The 24,654-nt window shown below is 45.2% G+C and overlaps 1 protein-coding gene and 1 pseudogene across 3 annotated transcripts in view; both read left to right on the top strand.

The window, feature by feature from the left end:
* The window catches only part of LOC124794698 (irregular chiasm C-roughest protein), a 1,925,819-nt gene that overhangs the window by 543,551 nt on the left and 1,357,614 nt on the right, over positions 1-24,654 (top strand). The window lies entirely within an intron of this gene.
* LOC124796808 lies at positions 15,896-16,013 on the top strand (annotated as a pseudogene).

Raw genomic sequence — 24,654 nt, 5'->3', positions numbered from 1 at the left:
TGCCAACCACTTCATCTAACATTAGCACTTGCAAAATGTCCTCAATTATTGGTTAGATGTATTCTACTCCAGAAAGTTTTTTATTTGTGTCATTGCTTCTTCGCCCTATAGATTGTAGTATGGTCCCCAGTTACAGCCTATCTAAACTGAGCACCTTCATCTACCAATTTTAGTTTTTCGTCTTGGTCTTGTACATTTTGTACAGGTAATGGACAAAAATATGAGAACACAACATATTACCATGCCTAATACAGTGTGGGAAAACCTCTGACATTCAAAACAGCTTTCAGTCGCCTCGGATTGGATAAATACAGGTCCTGTTTCGTTTTCAAGTGAGTCTTCCACCATTCGTTCTGCAAAATAGTGGTAACTTCAAGTAACGATGATGGAGATGAATAGCGATCACGCAACCTTCTCTCCAAAGTACCACAAAGGCGCAGTAATAATTAGATGTCATGACTGTGGTGGGCAAGGGAGACGCAGAATTCATCCTCGTGTTCACAAAACCAGTCATGGATGATGTGAGCTCCGTAAACATGGTCCCTGTCGTCTTGCAACACAAAAGCACATTGTACCATGGGAGATTGATTTATAGCTCATTTAAAGACCTGTTGCCTTACATTTCATAACAGCTTTGCATGCAGATTCCAAAACATATTCCGCCGGCCAAAGTGGCCGAGCGGTTCTAGGCGCTACAGTCTGGAACCGCACGACCACTACGGTCGCAGGTTCGAAACCTGCCTCGGGCATGGATGTGCGTGATGTCCTTAGGTTAGTTAAGTTTAAGTGGTTCTAAGTTCTAGGAGACTGATGACCTAAGAAGTTAAGTCCCATAGTGCTCAGAGCCATTTTGAACCAAAACATATTCCATATTACAAACAGCAGTTACTCTTTTCAGCAGTTACAATGGAACTAATAATAAATTAAAAATACATTAGAAATTAAAAAACATAAAAATATTCAAATTTTAAGATGATATGATAATAGACGTGTTGTGTACATAGTTCCACGTAGTCAGCGCGTACACAGCTTTCCCACTAGAGCGCGCCTCGCTAAGCACAACAGCGCAGGCGCAGCCCTCGTCTGTCTCCACACTACGAGATGGCGCTGCCTTAGAGACGGACCAACTTCTGCTTCCGCCGATCCACGTCTTAATATGTAACGCAGCCAATGAGATTGCTGCTAATGCAGAACCTTTTCTCCTTACGGATCACACTTGCACAGTGATACCTGAATGCGCAAGGTATTATAACGAGTGTACAGACCTCCGATAGGTCAGTCTGCATTAGTCTACATTTGTCTGCACCAGTCTGTACCAGTCTGCAGTAGTCTGTACCAGTCTATAGTCAAGTTTCAGTCTGCACCTAAGCAGATTATCATATTCCTGTACATAGCCATGAAGATAAATGAATAGACATTTTGTCAAGTATCAGAGATATCTGAGAATAAGATTAACGTACCAAGACCAAAAGAACTTCAGATTGTCAATTGTAGATAGCATCCAGAATCAAGTTGCGTAAGGTTCATGCTTGTTAATATTTTAATAAATGTGTGTGAAAATTAATCAAGTTCTGTTTAAAGTTGGTCACCGTCAATCTGCTACTCTAGGCGTGCAAGTGGCATTTCTATCGTCTGACCTAACGGCAGAAGATAAACACGCCACGATAAGACTACGAGACATATTGCTGACAATCGCCTACGTCGTTAGAGCGACAAGTCAAATAATCTGATGGTGTGTGTACCGAAGGTCTTACAATACGCACACCACAAGACGATAGGAAAGGCTTGGATTGAGAGAGAAAGAGAGAGAGAGAGAGAGAGAGAGAGAGAGAGACTGAGTTCCCATCTGAGCCAATCTGGTCTAAAAGCCTGGGAATTACTTCGAGCCTTATAATACCGCTTCGCTACAGTTTAATATAGGATTAATATGTCTAAACACTATTTACAAAACACTATAACTATTATGTACATTGCGGAAAGTGCAGTATTGTGCGAGTGTAAAGTATGTTATTTCTTGGGATTATTAATTAATCTTCAGTTCTTATATTATGTGTCTTGAATTTTACCTGTTATGTTGCTTATATACTAAGTGTTTAGTTACAAATGTTACATATGACCGCGGGATGAATATTTCTGCTGTTTGTACTTTGGCTAGAAAAGGTTTATGAGGTTTGACCATAGGAGAGACATGATATGACAAAATAGTCACGTAATCCTTGGCAGTAACGCAACCTTGCAGAGTAACCATGGCATACCACGATATGACTGCCCAAATCATCACCAAACACCTACCATTTCTCTTTTTGAGACATAAAATCGGCCAGAATTTGCAAACAGCGTGAAACAAGCCATCCAACCAAATGCAGCTTTTACTGTTTCGGCACCACGCTTTGCTGTTACGGGGATTTGTGTCATTGATGAGTGGTTTTGGATTTCCAGCTCGCCCTGCAGCTACCTGCTTCTAGAGGTCCTTTAGTGTTGTTTTGATCCTGACAGGTCTTGCGAATACGACACTAAGTTTATAAGGGTTTCTCCACCCTGCTGGAGCAAAAGTAATTTCGAAGTATACCTCACGCGCGCTGCCTGCGACAGAAATATCTTTGATGCAATAGAGTCGGAGGTCAGAGCAGTCTCGGCAGTTGTCGCAATCGCTCGCTGCTACAGAGCAGTTGCGGTCGAGATATTTTCTGTCGCAGGCAGCGCGTGAGCAATATATCGAAATTACATTTGCTCCAGCAGGGTGATGAACCCCTTACAAGCTCCGCAGTGACTTTTCTAGCTGTCGTCCTTTCCAACTACCGTCTGCCATGATCGCTCAAAGTCCACTTTCGTCCACTTTGTATCTTAGCGAATGATGTTTTTCCGCTCCACTTGTATGTGATATAAATCTACGATACGTTGCCTCTTGGAACACGAAACGCTTCGGCTTCCTTGGTTAATAATGCAGCCACCATACGAACACCAACAATTAGCCCACGTTCGAGTTCACTAAGGTTAGACACAAATGCACTCACCGTAGATAACATCCGCCCCCGGTAGCTGAGTGGTTGCCGGCACGGTAGCTCAGCGTGTTCGGTGAGAGAGCCTGTCGGCCTCTGCAATAAAAAACTGAGTGGCAGAATCAACAAACGAACTTGAACGGATGTCATTGTGACGTCCAAACGACCAAACACAACGATCAACAACGAACAAAATGGAAAAAAAAAGTGGTCAGCGCAATATAATGTCAATCCAAAAGGCCCGGGTTCGATTCCCGGCTGGGTCGGAGATTTTGTCCGCTCAGGGACTGGGTGTTGTGTTGTCCTAATCATCATCATTTCATCCCCATCGACGCACAAGTCGCCGAAGTGGCGTCAAATCGAAAGACTTGCATCAGGCGAACGGTCTCCCTACGGGTGGCCCTCGTCACAAGACATTTATTTTACCGTAGAGAACGTCGTCGTTGAGCGCCATTAAGCTCTTCCAGAAAATGCACTTACGTCTACACAGAACTCTATTTTGATCATCACTGACACTTGCACCGTAGTGAGGACGTTGCACAAGTGTCGTTTGTGATCAAACACAACAGACTGCAGATTTTTCTGGCAACCATGCATTTTTTCTTGATGTTTCCTTATTTATGTCCAGCCCTTATATTTTACGCATTTCTCCCTGAAGCTTACAAACATTTTTTGAGACTTTCGAACATCCTGCACCATTTTATACTGTCGAACTGTTTTCTAGTTCGGCAAATCCTATGACAGGTTGTGCATTAATAATTTTTACGTTCAGTGCCGCCTTCCTAAATGATAGTGTAATAAAGTGAGAATAACATTGTCAGAATACAGACTTCACGCTCTTTCAGTAACAAGAGCACTGTTATATTTTGTACCAATAAAAGTAGCGTTCCTGAACAGAAGAAAAAAGGAAGTCACTGAATAAGCTGTTTACTGCGAAGCCAAAGCGGTTCCGAAGCAGCCGCGGGGGCGGTACTTTGGATTAGGCCGAACGCCGGAGAATGGCTTTCGCACCATTTGGGCCGCCTGCCCTGAGAAGCCGGTGGCTAGCGGACGCCTGAGGTCGATTGCAGCGGGTCGGCAAGTTGGCCGGCGTGAATTAAACATCGGCCAGGGGGTACTGGGGTGGGGCATCGCCGACAAGTCCGGCCGCAGCCGCCGCCAATATTCCACACCCCGCTGCAGTGCCATGCGTGTTGCCTCGCTGTCAGGGGCCGCAAGTTTCGCTATACATCAGCACGCGCCCAGATGCCTCAGGGCCGAACTAATTCCGAGCGTAACGTTCCACCGACATCGACTGCGCGTTGTACTGTGCTGAATTTTGTTGCTCCATTGGTCCTGCTGCGCAAGATGAAATTTACTGTGTTCGTGTAGAACACGACAGACACAGACAAATTGAGAAATAGAAGTGCACCGCCGTAGCTGCAGACACAGCCGATTCGCATCTACTTGTATAGCTTAATCGTATTGTTTATTTATTACGTTCCACGGGATAATACGGTGGGGGCAGAAGCTATTTGGTCACCTACACCTTCATCTATATCTGTATGACTTCTCTGCAACAGGCACTTCAGTGTTTGGCGAAGGAGTAATAGAATTGCTTTCAGACTATTTTTCTGCCGAACTACTCTCGAATAGGACGTATGTATGTATGTAGGTACGAGTCAACAAAATAGTTCCGCGTTTGGACAAGGAAGTCGGTGATCGAAAGTAAATGGAGAGGTTTCGCCACCACGAAAGGCGCACTCGTTTTAATAATCGCCATCCCACTTCGCGTATCATGTCTGTAACACACTCTTTCGTACTTTCTGTTTCGCGAGCTCCATTTCTTTGAACTTTTTCGATGTCCTCAGTCAGCCCTATCCAGCATGGATCCCTTATTGCGCAGCAATACCCCACAAGAGGACGGCCAAGCCTAGTTTACGCAGACTCTTTAGTTCATTTGCTGCATCTTCTTTCTGCCAATAAAACGCAGTCTTTGGTCGACTTAATCCACAACACATTCTATGTGATGTTGCTGCTTTAATTTTTTTGTGAGTATAATCTTATGTATTTAATTGAATCGGCAATCTTTAAATTTGTGTGATTTATTGTGTAACCAAAATTTAAGTGAATGAGACTAGTCAGATCACAGCTTACATAATGCTGATTAGAAAATTCATAAGAAAAAAGAACTATAGAATTAATAAGATACGAGTAAAAATTGCTGTACAGGCTTCTAATAAATAACTCGCTGTAGAAAGAATTTCTCAGCTACTGCGAGGAAACTTCTCTATAGAATAGATTTGAAGGGTGGGGGTTTTTCAGTCAATTTTCACAGTTATACTGAAAATGAAACCTGGTGACTATTGAAAGCCTCTCTGTACATTGCTTCAGGTAGTTTTACCAGAGTATAAATTCTTTTATCCTCCCAGTGTTCACTGATAAATATTGCAGTTTTTCCGCTGCAGTCATGAACTGTGCGGCTGGTTCCGGCGGAGGTTCGAGTCCTCCCTCTGGCATGGGTGTGTGTGTTTGTCCTTAGGATAATTTACGTTAAGTAGCGTGTAAGCTTAGGGACTGATGACCTTAGCAGGTAAGTACCATAAGATTTCAAACACATCTGAACATTTCCAGTTTTTCGATGAGTCAATATTGTCAACAACAAATCGCATTGTGGAATATACAGAATGATTCGGCTAAACTCCTCGCCTCCGAACTTTCCTGAACCGTTTAAGACATCGTAATTACGTTCTCTCCCAAATCCGACGTGAAAAGGTCCTCACAAAACAACGTAGCTATTTCAAGAACAGAGATATCGGTATCATATACCCGAAGGGAACTATAGTAATTTCTGCTACTACTGTCGTATTTTCAGCAGGAACGATTTCAAACGACGTTCGACTCTTTAAAAGCAAACAGATAATTTCGGATTAATTACTTTATTTTTGACTTACGATGTACCTGTTTTGAACTTGAAACTAATCGTTGTCTAATGCGACAGTTGGTGATTTCAAAAGAACGTAAGGAAATACGTCACGTAAGTAAGATGGAGACCGTGTCGTACCGCCCGTGATAACAATATAAAGGAGCCATATGTCGTCTGTATCCTAAACTTAGTCGAGTGGTGCCCAGTTTGAAAAAAATAAAAAAATAAAAAAAACCTTCACAAACCAAGAGAAACTAGGTACGCTTTTTTTTAGGGAGAATGTAGAAGAAACGCTGTCATCACTATAAAATTAATGTAAGAAATGGCGTAACTTAAAAAAAATGGCTCTGAGCACTATGGGACCTAACTGCTGTTGTCATCAGTCCCCTAGAACTTAGAACTACTTAAACCTAACTAACCTAAGGACATCACACACATCCATGCCCGAGGCAGGATTCGAACCTACGACCGTAGCGGTCGCGCATTTCCAGACTGTAGCACCTAGAACCGCTCGGCCACCCCGGGCGACAATGACGTAATTGCGAGGAAAGGGGAGAAACTATATTAAGAGTAATATTTAAGACAAGGCAGAGGACGTGGTGTCAGGAGCACATCAAGAAGTGAGCCACTGCTACTATGAAGTCTGACTTGCTGACAGCGTGCTCCGGAAGTGGCTCTGCTGTAATGGCTAGACAAGGATAATACCCTGGGGCAACGAGGCGACTAGCCGATGCTGATGTAAGTCAGAATGTTAGAGAACTTTCAGGAAGAATCTTTAGTATGACCTTCAGAAGAGTTAGGGAAAACGTGCCTGCCAGAGTGGCCGTGCAGTTCTAGGCGCTACAGTCTGGAACCGAGCGACCGCTACGGTCGCAGGTTCGAATCCTGCCTCGGGCATGGATATGTGTGATGTCCTTAGGTTAGTTAGGTTTAATTAGTTCTATGTTCTAGGCGACTGATGACCTCAGAAGTTAAGTGGCATAGTGCTCAGACCCATTTGGACCATTTAGGGAAAACGTGTTACTGGAGTACCTCGCACGTAAGTCCCTGAAAAACCTCTATATAAACAATGCAGAAGCCGAAGGCAGTGATTACCAGGAAGCAGCCAGGAGCAATAAAACAGCCGAGCTGTAGGGAGCAGTTACTACAGAGTAGCAGTTTGATGCTGACGCAGTAAAAACTAAGAGGAGCATGTATATATTGGAGGGAGGCCAGCTGAAATTGTGATAAATATCTAGCAAAAGTTACTGAGTTTTCTGCTTATTGGTATATAACAAGCTCTGTAGAGTTTTTTTCTGGTAGTAGCAACGAGTAGCATTTGATATTTTCTCTGTGTCAAAATATTTAGACGAACAAGCACTGTCTTTCACTTGTCCCCCATTGGTTGGGTTGAGTTGTTTGGGGGAAGGAACCAAATAGCGAGTTCATCGGTCTCATCAGATTAGGGAAGTATGGGGAAGGAAGTCAGCCGTGCGCTTTCAAAGGAACCATCCCGGCATTTGCCTGGAGCGATTTAGGGAAATCGCGGTAAACCTAAATCAGGATGGTGGGACGTGGGATTGAACCGTCGCCCTCCCGAATGCGTCCCCCATTGGTGTTAAAGTACTTGATTGTTTATTGTCGGAACGAGTTGTAATGAGAGCCCTCGTGTCTGAAAGCGAAAGGTAGAACTCAAGAGCTGGAAGGTGCTGGGAAGGACTAATATATAGTATGGTAGGGTGTACTCACTGACCTAGAAAGGTATAAAGTCGCTGCAAGACTGCTCTCCGAAGTATTGGGCAATACATTGCTTCGAACGAGAGACCGACGCAAGCCACAATCGAGCATCGAAATGATTCAATGGTGAAAGTTGAAAATTTGTTCCCGACCGGGACTCGATCCCGAATGTCCCGCTTGACATGGGCGGTAGCCTTAACCGCCTCAGTCATCCGGACGCGCTTACCGTCTGACCCAGCTCAATTTGTCGCCAGCTGGTAGTGTCGACTGTCCATTCACCTACTTACTCGCAGCGAGTCCTGTGTTCCTGCAAGAGACTCGGACCCTGTTGTGCATCAAGGCAGTCACGCCTACAGGTATTCTATACATACGTATGGTGTCGAGAGACGGACATGCCCGACAGATTTTATATATCTCTCCCTCCCACTCCCTTACAGGTAACTTAGGAGACCTCATCCGACATTGTCATCAATGTCCTGACTGTGCGTTGCAGTCCACACCTTCGTCTGAAGCTGGTGATGGAACCGGTGCAGGTAGGAGTCAAAGCCAAGAGAACAGCTGAGTTGTACAAACGAAGGTTTCGCGATAGACGTCCAACAAGAATGACAGTTCAATGAATTATACCAAAAATAGCAATCTTAGAAATATACTCTTTCTTGGATACGTTTCTGAGGAGCCTAGAGGACTGGTCTGTGAGGAGTGCATTTGATAGCCCAAGCCACACCAGCGGGAAGGAATGTACACAAGCACAATCGAGCCACCTCATTTCCTTCTTATATGCCTCGGCGATCGTGCTCCTGAATGCCACGCACAGAGCTGCACAAAGGGCGACGGCGAAAGCAGGCATAAAGCAAAGATAACGTGACGAGGTGGGTGGGGGCCGGTGGAGGTAGTCGGAGGAAGCAAGTGCAACGGCGGGCGGTCGGTGACCGCGGCGCGCCCACGCCCAGCGAGGCCGCGTCGTGACGCCATCTCACAGCGATATGGAGGTCGGCGGTCGCCGGTCGCTGGTCGACTGCCAACGGCCGCCAGTCGGCTCGGCCTTGAGCTGTTAGCGAGGCACGCCCCGCCGCGTCTTTCTGCAAGAGCAGCGAATACATCCACTGCTTCTGACCGTCGTCTCTTCAACAGCGTCGGTGAACCCCCCCGATGGTGCTCACTGCACTCACAGTACTCACGCAGCACAATCACGTACAACTGGGAGTGTATTTATTTTCTAAATTCACTCTGAGACAAATTAAGTATGACGCACCACAAAGAAGTTATTCAAATTGCTCACAAATTGATATTTGTACAGGTATCCACGGAAAATACAAATTTTTGGCGGCCGAATGAATGTGTGACACTGCTGTACAGATTCACCGCGCAGCTGTCAAGGATAGTGAACAGGGAACACGTCGATACCGGGATATAAAGTCTAGACGTTTCAGTCTGGAACCGCGCGACCGCTACTATAGCAGCTTCGAATCCTGCCTCGGGCATGGATGTATGCGATGTCCTTAGATTAGCTAGGTTTAAGTAATTCCAAGTTCTAGGGGACTGATGACCTCAGATGTTAAGTCCTATAGTGCTCAGAGCCATTTGAATTTTTGGACATAAAGTCTTCGTGAATGCCATCCCGTGTAGTACACTATGTGATCAAAAGTATCAATAAATGGTTCAAATGGCTCTGAGCACTATGGTTAACTTCTGAGGTCGTCAGTCCCCTAGAACTTAGATCTACTTAAACCTAACTAAACCTAAGGACATCACACACATCCATGCCAGAGGAAGGATTCGAACCTGCGACCGTAGCGGTCTCGCGGTTCCAGACTGTAGTGCCTAGAACCCCTCGGCCCCTCCGGCCGGCTCAAATGTATCCTGAGACCCCCAAAAAAGTACGTTTTTCATATTAGGTGCATTGTGCTGCCACCTACTGTAGGTACTCCATATCAGGGACCTCACTAGGCGTTGGACATCGTGAAGAGCAGAATGGGGCACTACCTACGTCCAATGTTACCGATGTGATAGTGAAGTGGAAACGCGAAGCCGCTCGGAGTGGCCGCTCGGTTGGAGGCGCCATGTCACTACTCGTGCAGCCCCTCCTGCCGGAGGTTCGAGATCTCCCTCGAGCATGTGTGTGAGTGTTGTCCTTAGTGTTAAGTTAGTTTAAGTAGTGTGTAAGTCTGGGGACCGATGACCTCAGCAGTTTGGTCTCTTAGGAATTCACACACATTTGGAAACGCGAAGGGACACGTACTGCACAAAAGCGTACAGGCCGAACTCGTCTGTTGACTGACAGAGTCCGCCGACAGTTGAAGATGGTCGTAATGTGTAATAGGCAGACATCTATATAGACCATCACACAGGCATTCCAAACTGCATGAGGATACACTTGGCTTTCACGGTCGAGCGGCTGGTCATAAACCACACATCCCGCCGGTAAATGCCAAACGACGCCTCGCTTGGTGTGAGGAGCGTGAACACTGGACGACTGAATAGTGGAAAAATGTTGTGTGGAGTGACGCATCACGGTACACAAGGTGGCGATCCGATGACAGAGTGTGGATATGGCCGGTGAACTTCATCTGCTAGCTTGTGTAGTGCCAACACTAAAAATCGGAGGTGGTGGTGTTATGGTGTGGTCGCGTTTTTCATGGAGGCAGCTTGCTGTGATATTATCCCAGTCTCGCACTTTCTATAATTTTAGCTCTAGTGTGGTTATTTCACCACCAGAGATTTCTCTCTCCATGGGAATATTCCATTTGCGAAACAAATAGAGGTTACCTCTGAATCTGAAAATAAAAGCAATAAGGGGCCCGTTGGGCTTAACGCCCCCATCCGAAGGAGAGGTCACCGTCAACAGTGTCACATGGCCTTATAAGTTTGCTTTATACTTGACTTTAGAGAAAATGTAATGAAGGAAATAAAGAAGTTCTCAAACGTAAATTTTATACAGCCAACCAGTTGCAGATAACTGCTTGACGCAATTGACCTAGGTTTCGACATCTACTAAGGGTGTTATCATCAGAATGAAATTTTGATTAACCATAAAATTACTTGTGAGAAAGCAACGGCCAGAATATAGATCACCTGTGCTCAAGTCAAAAACAAAATATGTTACAGCCTTGTCACGTATGCCTAGCTAGGAACAACACCTGACCAGGCATATGTGACGATGCTGGAACATGCTTTATTTTATTTTTGACTTGAACATAGCTGCTCTAAATTCTGACCATTGCTTTCTCGCAGTGTAATTTTACGGTTAATCAAAATTTTATTCTAATGAAGACACACTTAACAGATGTCGTAAACAAGGGCAATTGTACCAAGCAGTTACCTACAATCGGTTGGGTGCATAGTTCAAATTTCAAATGGCTCTGAGCACTATGGGACTTAACATCTGTTGTCATTAGTCCCCTAGAACTTAGAATTACTTAAACCTAACGAACCTAAGGACATCACACACATCCATGCCAAAGGCAGACTGAATTGCCTAGAACCGCTCGACCATACCGGCCGGCACATGGTTTCTATGTTTGAAAATTGTATACGGTTGCTGAGGAACAGCCAAGTTTAAAACTGTAAATGAGTTCTGCCTGTCAACGTCTTTCCTATTATTAGATCAGAAGAGCCTCACCCGACGGTCTGCCGCTCTCTGGATCGTAGTCGTGTCAGATTCATCTTCCCGTACTGCGGGAACTGTTACTAATGGAAAACTGTTACTAATGGAAAATAAATAATTGATTAAAAAACAGCAGATACATTTTCGTATACATATTGAAGTGAGAGGCACTCTCGACACAAACATTTGGTTACTAGTGTAACACTCCGGTTTATTCTACTGACTTATCCCGCTCGATCGGGATCTGATAGCAGCCCAGATAGATATTAATTAATGTGACCGTGTGCCTAATGGGGCTGACAATCGGGTTGGACTGCTACGGAGTTGTTACATTCCATTTTGTCCTTCTCAAATGCTGTAATAATGTACTGTTTGGTGGCAAGAAGAACAACAAACACAGCTTCACTAAACAAAACCTATATTCTTATCAAAAACCACAAAGATAAGGAGACAGCCACTGCCTTCGTCAATACACTGTTAATAACGGCTAATCTCAGCACAGGTCCTTTCGTTATTCATAATCGTCACACGCAACATACAATCACTGTAATCCAACACTGTAATCCAAATAATGCCGGCGCGGTAGACGCGGAATCTCAATAACGGCACATAAATATCACTGAATCACTCTGTTAGTTATACTTTCTCACTTTCCCCTATAATACTAACACAAAGGGGTTGAACCGCGGCGATGGCCACTCCCTTTGTCGGTAATTTCGATCAATTGCTGGCTTCTGCTCAGCTCTGCCCGCCTCGGGGGAACCTACAACACGCACTGACTTGATTCAACTCTCGCTCTCGCGACCCGACACACTAATCGATAGTTGCCCTGTCGACCTGTGTGAGTGCAAACCTAGTAGTAAGGGCCTGCGGACCCCTTACACTGGCCAATACACAACTTCTGGCTAGACAGGTGAACCGCATGTTTGTTGCGGGCCAAGCCACAAGTACATGAAGACACATAAAACACATAAATTAAGGTAACTATTTCAGTCCCTAGAAAGAGATTTGACGCAGCTTAATAGAAACGAAATCCAGTGTTCGAATCACAAGTTATGGTAAAAAACCATGAGCAGATACACACTGCGAGCTCATGGACAGGGACAGCAGGCCTACCGATTTAACACTGATAAAACCATGAAGGTGATCTATTGCGGGGCAAACTGAATATTTGCACCTTAAACACGGTCGGCTTTGGACTAAGTGTTATATCAAAAATGACTTGATAAAAACTGAACTGTGCATTGTTGCTTCCAAAGCAATGAAAACTAACGCACGATTCGCAAAATGGCGGTTACTACAGCGCCGCTGCTGGTCCCGAAATAAAGCCTATGAAGTCCTGCCACGAACTGAGACCGAGAGGTCGTCTCTGAGTAGTGTTGTAACTTCTGGTCCTCATACACTGTATGCTTCCTCGTGAGAGTGAGAATGCCGACGTTCGCTGAGGCTTTCAGCCAGGGTCAGTTCGGCCCTCCCACGCACAGGTTGGCATCACTGCACAGGTTGGCATCAGGGGCGGTGCCCGGCGTCTGGCCGTCGCGTCGAAGCGACCGGTGTCTCTCCGTGCGAACTTCGCCTTGGCTTTGATTTTTGTAATCGACAGCAGCTGGAACTCCTGCCGTTTTATTCTATTTTGAGGAATTTGTGAATTAACATAATGTTGATCACAGAAATTTTACCGTCCCCACCATTTGATAGCCCTATTCTCAGGAAGCCAACTATGGTTACGAATGACTCGAGAAAATTTCATTGATTGTATAACCAAGCGAAGATTCTGTTGTCCCTTGCCCGCCACCCCTGAACTCTTAATAGTATAAGCAACCCGAATTTGTAATTGGAACAGCAGTCTCAATTTCATTTCAGTCTCTCTCTCTCTCTCTCTCTCTCTCTCTCTCTTTGTAATCGAGTTACAGGGACACGTCTTCTAAACGTCTCTGCTGGAAAGCCGCTGCACTACATCCTCACTCCATGAGACGCTGTGGAGTCGTTTGTAATGTACCTAAGGACTTCGGCGTAAAGACCAAAAACTTTACACCACCACTTCTCCTTCCCTTGCATACCAAATACTGACGGTGTAAATATCTTTCACCGCCATGATGCGAATGCCACTGTATCAGCCTGAATCTGACTATTGCTCCGGAAACTGAGTACTGCGGCGATGAAAAATCGTTCCACCTCTGATGAATAGGAATCTGCACTTACACATCAGCCATGGGAAGTGTCCTAGCAGCGATATCACTTATAGGTTTATTCACGCGCACCCCACGCGGTGGTTGGCTGATTCTTGCCGCGCGGGGTAGCCGCGCGGTCTCAGGCGCCTTGTCAAGGTCCGTGCGGCTTCCCCGTTGCAGGTTCGAGTCCTCCCTCGGGCATGGGTGTGTGCGTTGTCCTTCGCGTAAGTTTAAGTTAGGTTAAGTAGTGTGTAAGCTTAGGGACCGATGACTTCAGCGGTTTGGTCCCATAAGACCTTACCACAAATTTCCAAATTTTTGATGCGTCTTCCTGCAAGAGCGGAGTATACGTAGCGGCGCAAGACACTGGAGTGACGCAAGTTTCCACGTTGATCATCATACGTGCTCTCTAACGGTGATCGCTACTCTGTGCTCATCCAGAGCACTGCGTTTGAAGGGGTTAAAGCAAGGCTGACTGAGGTTGTAGAGACACTTTAGCAACACTAACCATGGGGAACAGAAATTAGTCATCTCAAGGAAACATAACGCTAATGCCGTGAACCACTACCTCTAGCTTTGATAATTTACTTTTTTATTTATATTTTAGGATTATTTAACCTGGTAGAATAGGGCCATCAAGTTCTACATCTATGTCTACACTCCGTAAGACGCTTTACTGTGTGTGACAGACGGTACGTTTGGTACCAAAATCTGTTTCTCCCGTCCTTATTCCATTCACGAATGCCACGTAGCAAGAATGGTTTTCGGTGAACCTTCTTATTACGTCTAACTTCTTGGATTTTCTCGTTATGGTCATCTCGTGAGATGAGTGTGGCAGGAATTAATATGTTGAACAATTGTTGCCGGAACCTTCCCTCTCGGAATCTTAGTAGTAAACCTGATTGTGATGCACAAGGATGGACGATTAGGTGAGCTTCTAATCTTCCGATATTACTATAAAAAGGTCAGTCTCCCAGCCAGTCCCTTATAGTGAACAGCTTCAACGTGAAATCACGTGACAGATTACAATCGTGTGCTACATAGACAATCGAACTCGGAACCATGCATTTCGCAGCTGTACTCTTACCATCTGAGATGTCCAGGTGTGATTCACGATGGGCTTCACAACTTCCCTTCAATCAGTCATTCTCGTATTATCCACACACCACAGAAGCTCCCCTGTATCTCTTGCTAGACTAGTACTTCTGGAAGAAACAATATTCCGGAGAAATGCCTTACCCTCAGCCTAGGAGACTGTATCCAGAATGAATCTTTTACTTTTCACTGGAGTGCGCACTTTTTCAAACGACCACACCAATAAAAGTTGTATGCCGGACTCAGACGTTACCTCGGAACTTTCTTGTGGTGAGACAGGTTCCGCGTTCGTGTCCATTTTCGGTGCACAATTTTCATCCGCCAAGTAGTTTCGAAACAGCGCGCACTCAGTTCCACACTAAAATATTCATTCTAGAGTCTGAAACGTAGCACGATGGAGTCGCTCCACTTTCATAATTCCACTCCTTACAAACACTGTTTTTCTTTACTTACACGTATTTTTCTTTGCACACAAAGCAAATACAATGATTTAATAAAACTGCTAAATGCTTGTCTAAGCTGCATTTCACTAAACTTTGTTATTCACAGTATAGTTTTTAGACCACAATGATGATAATAGCCGGCCAGAGTGGCCGAGCTGTTCTAGGCTCTACAGTCTGGAACCGCGCGACCGCTACGGTCGCAGGTTCGAATCCTGCCTCGGGCGTTTATGTGTGTGATGTCCTTAGGTTAGTTAGGTTTAAGTAGTTCTAAGTTCTAGGAAACTGATGACCTCAGAAGTTAAGTCCCATAGTGCTCAGAAGCATTTGAACCACTTTTTTGATGATAATAGTATAACTATTTTTGGAGAAAACATTTTATTTTTAGAAATATCCACGATTTTAGTCATGTAAACCGCGAGCACCTCAAAATTCGACCCCGCCGATAACCATTTGTTTTAGGATTTACACACCTTATTTAAAAGCCCTCATTCTCCTCTTTCAAACAGACGTTTTACTTTTTCCGAAGACTTAGTATTTTAAAAGATACTACTATTCAAAACAGTAATTTCTTGATTGTTCAAATACAAAAACGTAATACTTTCAAATTTTTTCTGATTTCAGAAACGCATAATTTTTCTAAATCTGTATCATCGTTAATGAAATATTCAAATTAGAAGAGCGAAGTTTGCAGGCTACTCCTTATGTCCTTTCGTAGTTCCAAGTTAGCTCCGTAACTTCCACGTGATAAAAACCAACTGTTATTTGTATTAATTTAAGAACACTCAGATTCTTGTTAACCACAACAACGTCCGTGCCTAATCTGTATTCTATACTTTTTCTGTCTTTCTGTTAATATCCTGTAATAGTCATTAACAATAAATGTGAAGGAAATGCAAAGTAAACTTGACAATGATGTGTTAAATTGTTTAATAACTATTTAAAATACTGTTAATAGTTGTATTGGCAACGGCCTTGCCACAGTGGTTACACCGGTTCCCGTGAGATCACTGAAGTTAAGCGCTGTCGGACGTGGTCGGCACTTGGATGGGTGACCATCCAGGCTGCCATGCGCTGTTGCCATTTTTCAGGGTGCACTCAGCCTCGTGATGCCAATCGAGGAGCTCTCGTTCGATTAGTAGCGGCTGCGGTCAAGAATACTATCATAACGCCCGGGAGAGCGGTGTGCTGACCCCACGCCTCTCCTATCCGCATCCTCCACGGAGGATGACACGGCGGTCAGATGGTCCCGGTAGGCCACTAGTGGCCTGAAGACGGAGTGCTCTTTAGGGCATAATAGTTGTATTCACTATGTACACCTGGTTTCTGGCTTAAATAGGGGCAGGAAGAGAACATCTTTCCACCGAAAGTACATTCCGTTCAAGTTAGTTCGTACGGAGCAACTACACACATTGTCACAGGGCGAATAGGCTTATGGAACATATGAACAAGTGTATATGCTAACGCGTAGTAGGAACATTCATAACAATTTCTTAACGCTTATGCGACGGGACGGGAATAAGACTCGTTGAACGGCATCTAATCAGCAGTGCAGTGCGTAAAGTTCCTTAGCAGCCACTGCGCTTCCTTCCGTCTATCGGTAATCATGTAGGCAGCACACGGAGTGGTCTCTGCATATAGCTTTAGAATTCTGATCTTTCTGCACTCGAGTTCAGTGTCTTGTATGTTGTTGCTCTGTGTTGCGTACACATTACTTTCGTCTATCAGTAAGAGCCAGAAGGGAAAAACGTGGAGAGAAGAAACATCTTGGTGGTATCCAAATTGTAATGTATTTCTTTGTATGCTTGAGTGTTTCAAAACATACCACACTCAAGCAAAGCATGTGTAATAATGTGATATAATTTTTTTCTGTATAAAAGCATGATTCAGTAAAACTGTTACTATATATGCTAAGCTTATTATCTCATAGTCCATCTTTTACGAATAGTTAAAGCAGGTGTCGTCATCTCAAAAGACACATCAAACAAATCTATTGCATTTAGAGTTACAATGCGGTGACCATCGGAAAATGTTTTCTAAGGAGCTGCTCAGCTGCCCCAAGGATGGAGACTGAGCTCCTCCAGAAAGTGTTAACACCCATTTCACTACTTAACCCTAGTTTGAAGCTGGAATTAATTCAGTGTTTACTGGTACTTCTCTGTCTTTACTCTGGTCTGGTGCTGGATCAGGTGAATAATATCTGCAATGACTTGTAGTGTGTCCATTGGGGCTCTTCTTGCCGGCGAATGTAGAGACGGGTCTAATGCAGTCTTGAGATCTGCTGATATTGTTGACACTGTTCCTGATACTGACTTCAGATGAACCGTGTTTCCGCTTATGTTTGCTTTTGGCACACGTATAATCACTTTGAAACTTGAGAGAATGTAGGGCACTCTCACTTCTTATATGGTGTTATACTGCTTAATGTTCTTAGGGAAGATGATCTTTATTACTTGGTTGCTATACTGGTTACGATCTGACTTCATTGATATGATGAAATGGTTGGCAGTAGTTAACGCTCTTGTTTGTGAGCTCTAGTGAAGGAATAGCGCTAAGATTTACCTGCGTGCAAAGGAAGAGGGTGCCGAGTTAATAGGCTGCAGTAAAAGCGTACGGTGGCTGAGGGACGAGGAGAACGTTTTTTTCTGCAGAACCTGGGTGAAAAAGTTTGTGGACTGCCAAGTCCTTCAGTCTCATTGTGCAGACACGTTGGATGGCGCCGGTCGGTCGTTGGTCGCGCCCAGGTAGGCTGACTAGCGCTGAGTAGTCGCTGGAGCTATGGGCAGAACATTGATGACTGGCAGTAAAGCAGAGAATGGGCCCTTGTTAGGTAGGAATCCGATGAGACGGCTGTGAGTTTATACAATTTTCTGTGGGACAGGTCAGTGGCGTCCAGGCGTCCAGACTCTGATACAAAACATATCTGTGAAGGCACAAGGTTTTTAGCTAATTTATGGCAATTATTTGGAAAGTTTGAAATGGACGCAAGAGGGGAGATAATGATCCTTTTATGGAGGGCTGTGGTTCCAACCGTGTCATGCTTTTAGCAAAGTGGGTAAGAGGCTGTGAAGCTGAAACTTTTTTCCTTTTCTCCCAATTAATTTTTAAAGTCGCTGGTTGGTCAAATCTGTGTATGCAGAGGAGATGGAAGTCTCCCAGCTTCGGTTGCCACGCTCCAGCTCATGACTGGCTTGCACTAAAGTGGTAGTAGTCTAAGGTATAAATGTGCTATGCTACCGAGCTGGCGGGGAAAGCTGAGAGAACGAGATGGACACTCTGTACTAGCACTTCACTAGTAAAGAATGGTAGGTCTTTACCTAAATGGTGAGACTTGTGTCCTTTGCTAGTCTGCCTCTCAGAGCTTATCTGAACCGTCAGAGGTACTGCTTCTTGCTTGACGCACTCAACTTATTTGTTTTTAGTCGGCCGTCCAAACATTTGACATATTCCTTCATGCGTAGTCGTGTCACGGAGTCAAATTGGTTTGGCAGACCAGCAAATGGGTCCACCTCCACACTGGAATTCACTGAGGCTTCAGACGCTCATAGGGAGGTACCTGCGTTGCATTTGCATACTTCCAGGAGGGCGCTTTTAATAACAGATTGACGCTGCCCCTGACTGCAGTCGCCAAGCGCATCGTGGTGTGCCGCCCAGACCAGCAGAAGGGTGAAGTATTCGCTGCTGTGGCGTAGGCCTCCAATATATGCTTCTCAGCACCCTATTCTTTGGAATCATATTTTTTTACGGAATAGCAGAGTATAAATTCTTGATAATAGCATAGTTTTTGGGCCGTACCAGGGATGTATGAAGTCAGGTAAAGTGATTAGTTTTGGTTAGTGTCGTGTGTTGATCCCCAGCTGATTACTTTGTTCACCATAGACCCCAAATTACTGATCGCATTTGTCAAATAAAAAAAATGTTTGTGTGGCGTTTCTTTAGCCATCTTTTGTCATTTGATGTTAAGAATGAATAAATCAATTGTTATTTAGACCAAAAGTCTTCCCAGTGTTCTGATTATCATTACCTTTCCTATTTTACTAAAGTCTTGATTGCAATTGAAACATGGAAGCTTGCAGACTATCTGAATGAAGTACTTTGGGAGCATAACTTATTCCGTTTTACGTGCGCTGGACCATAACTTCGATGGTCGTTCGGAAAGTAATGCAACTTCTTCTTTCCTGAAAACAGATTGCTTTTATTCAGGATTGAAATACGTCATATTATTCCCCACTCTATTGTCTACAAAGCCCTGTTATTCGACGCGATTTCCGTTAAATGCGACGGCCTTACGGCACCTTACTGTAAGGGCCTGTATACTGTCATGGTACTACTCTACTGGGCGACGTCGGAACCAACATCTTGCTGCATTTATAACATGCGCATTATCGACTTACTGCTTCCTGTGGAGTGCATCCCTTCATTAGACCAAACAGATGTCAGGAAGTGCGATACCCGGTCTGCAGGTTGGATCTCATCTACATATATACTCCGCTATCCACCAAGCGGTGTGTGGCGGAGGGCACAATTCGCGCCAAAGTCATATTCCCCCCCCCCCCCCCCTCCTCACCACTGTTCCACTCGCGGATCGCGCGTGGGAAAAACGACTGTCTGAACGCCTCAGTACGAGCTCTAATTTCCCTTATCTTTGAATGGTGATCATTGCGAATATCGGATTTCAGAATTTAGTGAGCAGCCCTTCCGTTTAGCGCGTCGTCTATCTGCAAGGATATCCCATTTCCAACTTTCTATGAGATTTGTAACACTCTCGCGATGACTAAATGTACCAGCCACGAATCTTGCTGCTCTTCTTTGGACCCTCTCAATCTCTTGAATGAGATCCAACTGGTAAGGGTCCCTTAGAGACGAACAATACTCTAAAACTGGACGAACTAACGTATTGTAGGCAATTTCCTTTGTTGAAGGACTGCATCGCTTCAAGATTCTACCAATAAACCACAATGTAGAGTTTGCCTTGCCAGTTACTTGTGTAATCTGTTCATTTCATTTGAGATTATTTCGAATAGTCACACCCAGATACTTGACGGATGTTACCGCTTCCAAAGACTGAGCATTTATTTTGTACTCGTACGTTAATGGGGATTTTCTCCTTGTTTTACGCAGTAGGTTACACTTAGCAATACCGAGAGATAATCGCCAATCATTACACCACGCATTTATTTTCTGCAAATCCTCATTGATTTGTTCACAACTTCCGTGAGATACTACTTTCTTGTAGACTACAGCATCATCGGCAAACAGTCTAAGGCCGCTGTCAATACCATCAACCAGATCGTTTATGTAAATCGTAAAAAGCAGCGGACCTATTACGCTGCCCTGGGCACACCTGAAGTTACGATTGTTTCTGTTGAAGTCACCCCATTCAGGACGATATACTGCTCTCTGTCTGTTTCTATCCAACCACATATGTCATCGTATAGACCGTAAGCGCGCACTTTTTGGAGCAAGCGACAGTGCAGAACTGAGTCGAACGCCTTTCGAAAGTCGAGAAATATGGCATCAACCTGGGAGCCGGTATCTAGAGCCTGTTGTATATCATGCACAAAGAGGGCCAGCTGTGTCTCGCAAGACCGCTGTTTCCCAAAACTGTGCTGGTTTCTAATGATGAGCTTCTCAGAGTCTAGAAAGGTCATTATGTCTGAAAACAAAATATGTTCCATCATTCTACAACAAATCGATGTCAATGAAATTGGCCAGTAATTATGTGCATCCGATTTTCTACCCTTTTTATAGATTGCTATGACCTGTGTCTTCTTCCAGTCGCGTGGATGAGAAAGAACAGTCCAGTGAATTGTTTTGGGGTCTTCTCGGGTGCGGAGACCAACAGAGAGTACGTGTTCAGCAACAAGGTGTTTAATGCGAGGTGATCGAGGCATCACAATCAGAGTGTCTGCACTTTCCCACATGGCAGGTGCCACAGTTGTATGCGACGTGTCGGCACGCGGCAGATCGGACAGGTTTCGGTTCAAAAATGGCTCAGAGCACTATGGGACTTAGCTTCTGAGGTCATCAGTCCCCTAGAACTTAGAACTACTTAAACCTACCTAAGCTAAGGACATCACACACATCCATGCCCGTGGCAGGATTCGAACCTGCGACCTCAGCGGTCGCGCGGTTCCAGACTGTAGCGCTTAGAACCGCTCGGCCACACCGGCCGGCACAGGTTTCGGCTACCTCTTTGTGATCATGACAGACGCCTCGCCCAGTGACTCACCGTGCTTTTGTTCACCGCCAGCTTTCCGTAGACATTCTCCAAGGGCCTATGAATTTCTGTAATGGTCTGGTTCACCGCCGAAAGCAGCTCAATGACAACTCTGCTTGGAACGCACCGTCATTAAAGATGCCATTTTAAAGACTACATATAGTGATGCGACCTTTCGGAACTTCATGGAACTATAGGGTCTCATAACAGGTTCCCAATTGATGAACTCTTCTCGGATTATCAGCCGCCTCGTGGCGTCGTCTTGTCGCAACGTTTCAATGAGTTTCGTACTCATCATCTTCACTTCGCCTGGAAAGACTGCATCGCATAGGTTCCCAATTTTTCAACTGAAAATGGCCGAGAAGACAATGTGTTGCATTATTTGCTGAACGCCCCTCTTATGTTACGCCTCTCTCTCTGGAGGCTGGCCTTGCCGCGTGACGGCCTCTCTGCGTATGGCTGTGTCTCATATCTTCTGGAAGACACGACAGTAACTAGGAGGCTACAGGTAGAAAAAGATCTACGAGACTTTTCGGGCATTCAGAATACGTCGGTAAAGTTGTAGACATTTTAATTTGCTGTAACATTCACGGCTATGAATCCTCCGGCACTTGCATTCTTATTGTCAGTATCCCACAACTAGCGAGCTATTACCGACGTCTGCAGCATTACGTCAGTGCTCTGGCAACAGAGGAACATTTATTAACGCCTAGAATTGCGTCGTCCGTTATGTACGCCCAGAGAGTGCGAGTGTACGGAGAAAGGGCAAGGCAAGCAGTTCGCTCCGATTACCGTTAAGCGCCATTTGGCGTAATTCTGAACGTGGCTCTCCTTGATGTCAGACAAGGAGTGAGCAACAAGTGCGGAGAGGCGAGTGGCGCGGGTCACAGGATCACGGCGGACCGGGGCGTGACCAGCAGATTGCAGAGATAGGCCACCGCGAACCACCCTCCAACTCTCTCCGGCGCAGCAGGCCGTGTGCGGCTGGCACCTTACACAAACTCGTTCCCGGCTTGCAGCTCTACTGCAAGGCCGACCGCATACCAGCGTGACGGCCTTATTTACCGACCGACAAAGAGAAACAAGAAATTGCTGCAAATTGTTGCGAATGCAGAGCAACAGCTGCAGCGTTCATGGTTATGAAGGCAATCGGCAGTTTTATCCCAAACTCGATTGAAAAGCGGAGAGTTCTCTTATCGAAAGTAATCCTTTCTCCTGTCACATGGGTAGTGCTACTCACCATATGGCGTAGATGTAGAGTTGCAGACAGACACAACAAAAAGACTATTAAACACCCAAGAACGCCTTCTTCTGAGAAAGACAACATACACACAGACATATTCACGCAAATTCAGCTCCACATCCACAAGTAAAGTCTCCGGCTGCCGAGGCAGATGTCTATCCTTTTCTAATGTTGACATAGTTAGTTAGTTGGTTTCATGTTCCATGGATCATTTTTCACCATCATTCGTAATGATGTGGAACGAGTCATTTTACATTCCATCACAAATTTATTTGTGAATACGGTTGCATGCAGAAAATTTATTAGTGTTTTTAAGATACAGATGAAGTTGCACAGTCATTTCATTCCGAGTTCAGTTATCGTGAGTGCGTCATAGCCAGTAATACCTGAATATGTCCGAGCGGTTCTAGGCGCTACAGTCTGGAATCGCGCGACCGCTACGGTCGCAGGTTCGAATCCTGCCTCGGGCATGGATGTGTGTGATGTCCTTAGGTTAGTTACGTTTAAGTAGTTCTAAGTCCTAGGGGACTGATGACCTCCGAAGTTAAGTCCCATAGTGCTCAGAGCAATTTGAACCATTTTGAATGAGATGCGGACTTGGTTCAAATGGCTCTGAGCACTATGGGACTTAGCATCTGAGGTCATCAGTCCCCTGGAACTTAGAACTACTTAAACCTAACTAACCTAAGGACATCACACACATCCATGCCCGAGGCAGGATTCGAACCTGCGACCGTAGCGGTCGCGCGGTTCCAGACTGTAGCGCCTAGAACCGCTCGGCCACCCCGGCCGGCCGATGCGGACTAACAGGCAGAAAGGAGAGGGCAGCTGATGTTATTGCACATACTAAAGGGTTATCAATAATGGCTGGTTGTTGTTATCTTCTTCGCAAGTATCAAACTGAATGTTGTGAACAGACATGGAATCTAAAATGTCAGTTTTTGACAAAATAGCAGGAAGAAGGTCTTTGTAAGTGCCATTAATACTGAGGAATTACTTTTTATTTGTGATAATGAAAGTAATAAAATACGGGATTAGGTTTTCCACTAGTAGACCTGTAGTCAACGAAAGTCACTTCTCGTACCTTTTAAATTTTGGAACTCGAGATGGAAGCACAGCTTGGCACAGAGATCGTGTGGCATCTACTAACACAGTTTTGAAAGACTTTGCCCACGGTTTGGCACGTGGGTGAAGTCTCAGGACACGCAACAGGGTGCCGAGAAAACAAAGGCGCTGAAAACGCATTTTGTGAAAAAGTGTCACTTAGAAGGTTTTTCATTTCTGTCCTCGAATTGGTGGTAAGGCTGTCCGCGGCATCTGTGCGGCAGTAGCGGCGGCCGCCCCCTGGGCTAGTGGCCTAAACGGCCGGCCGGCACGGCGGTCCACAGGCTATAATGGTCCGACACGGCGCCGCATCTAATTGCTTACATTAGGCTAACGCCGGCCACCTGCCGGGGCGCGCGCCTAGCGTGCCGCCGCCTCTTCATGAACGCTGCTCCCGACCTACCACGCCGACACAGTACCTTTCGCCTTGCGTGCTCCCCTGTATCGCGAGTAGCTGCTCTGAAGGGGGAGCGTCCTAGACGCGAGTTTAATTACCTGCCGGCCCCTTCCCATGACTAAAATGCCAGCCTGTCTTCCATGCGCAGGACATGGGTTTGATTTACTGCGCCACTGGCAAACTATGGGGCAGCGTAAGTGTAAGTGAGAAGCCACCTAAAAAAGTGAATGATATAACGACTCCCCAACTGCTGTTTAATGCTCCTTTATTGTTTCCACTAACAAGGCGACCGAATGAGCTTCCCTTCTCTAGATTGATTTATATTGACAAGGTGTGTAGCCCACGACTACGACTTCGACGTATGTCAACAGGAAGAGTCATTTCCGAGAAATAAGAGTGTCTGTACGATAGTTGAATGAGACACAATATTTCATTGCTAGCTGTTCCTGTACGTCAGTCGACTGTAACATAATACACTACTGGCCATTAAAATTGCTACACCAAGAAGCTGACGTGCTACAGACGCGAAATTTAACCCACAGGAAGAAGATGCTGTGCTAAGCAAATGATTAGCTTTTCAGACCATTCACACAAGGTTGGCGCCGGTGGCGACACCTACAACTTGCTGACGTGAGGAAAGTTTTCAACCGATTTCTCATACACAAACAGCAGTTGACCGGCGTTGCCTGGTGAACTTTGATAAAGGTCGGATTGTAGCCTATAGCGATTGCGGTTTATCGTATCGCGACAGTTCTCCTCG

This window comes from Schistocerca piceifrons, chromosome 4, assembly GCF_021461385.2.
Source record: "Schistocerca piceifrons isolate TAMUIC-IGC-003096 chromosome 4, iqSchPice1.1, whole genome shotgun sequence".
Lineage (NCBI taxonomy): Eukaryota > Metazoa > Arthropoda > Insecta > Orthoptera > Acrididae > Schistocerca > Schistocerca piceifrons.
This window is presented reverse-complemented; position numbering and strand designations above follow the sequence as displayed.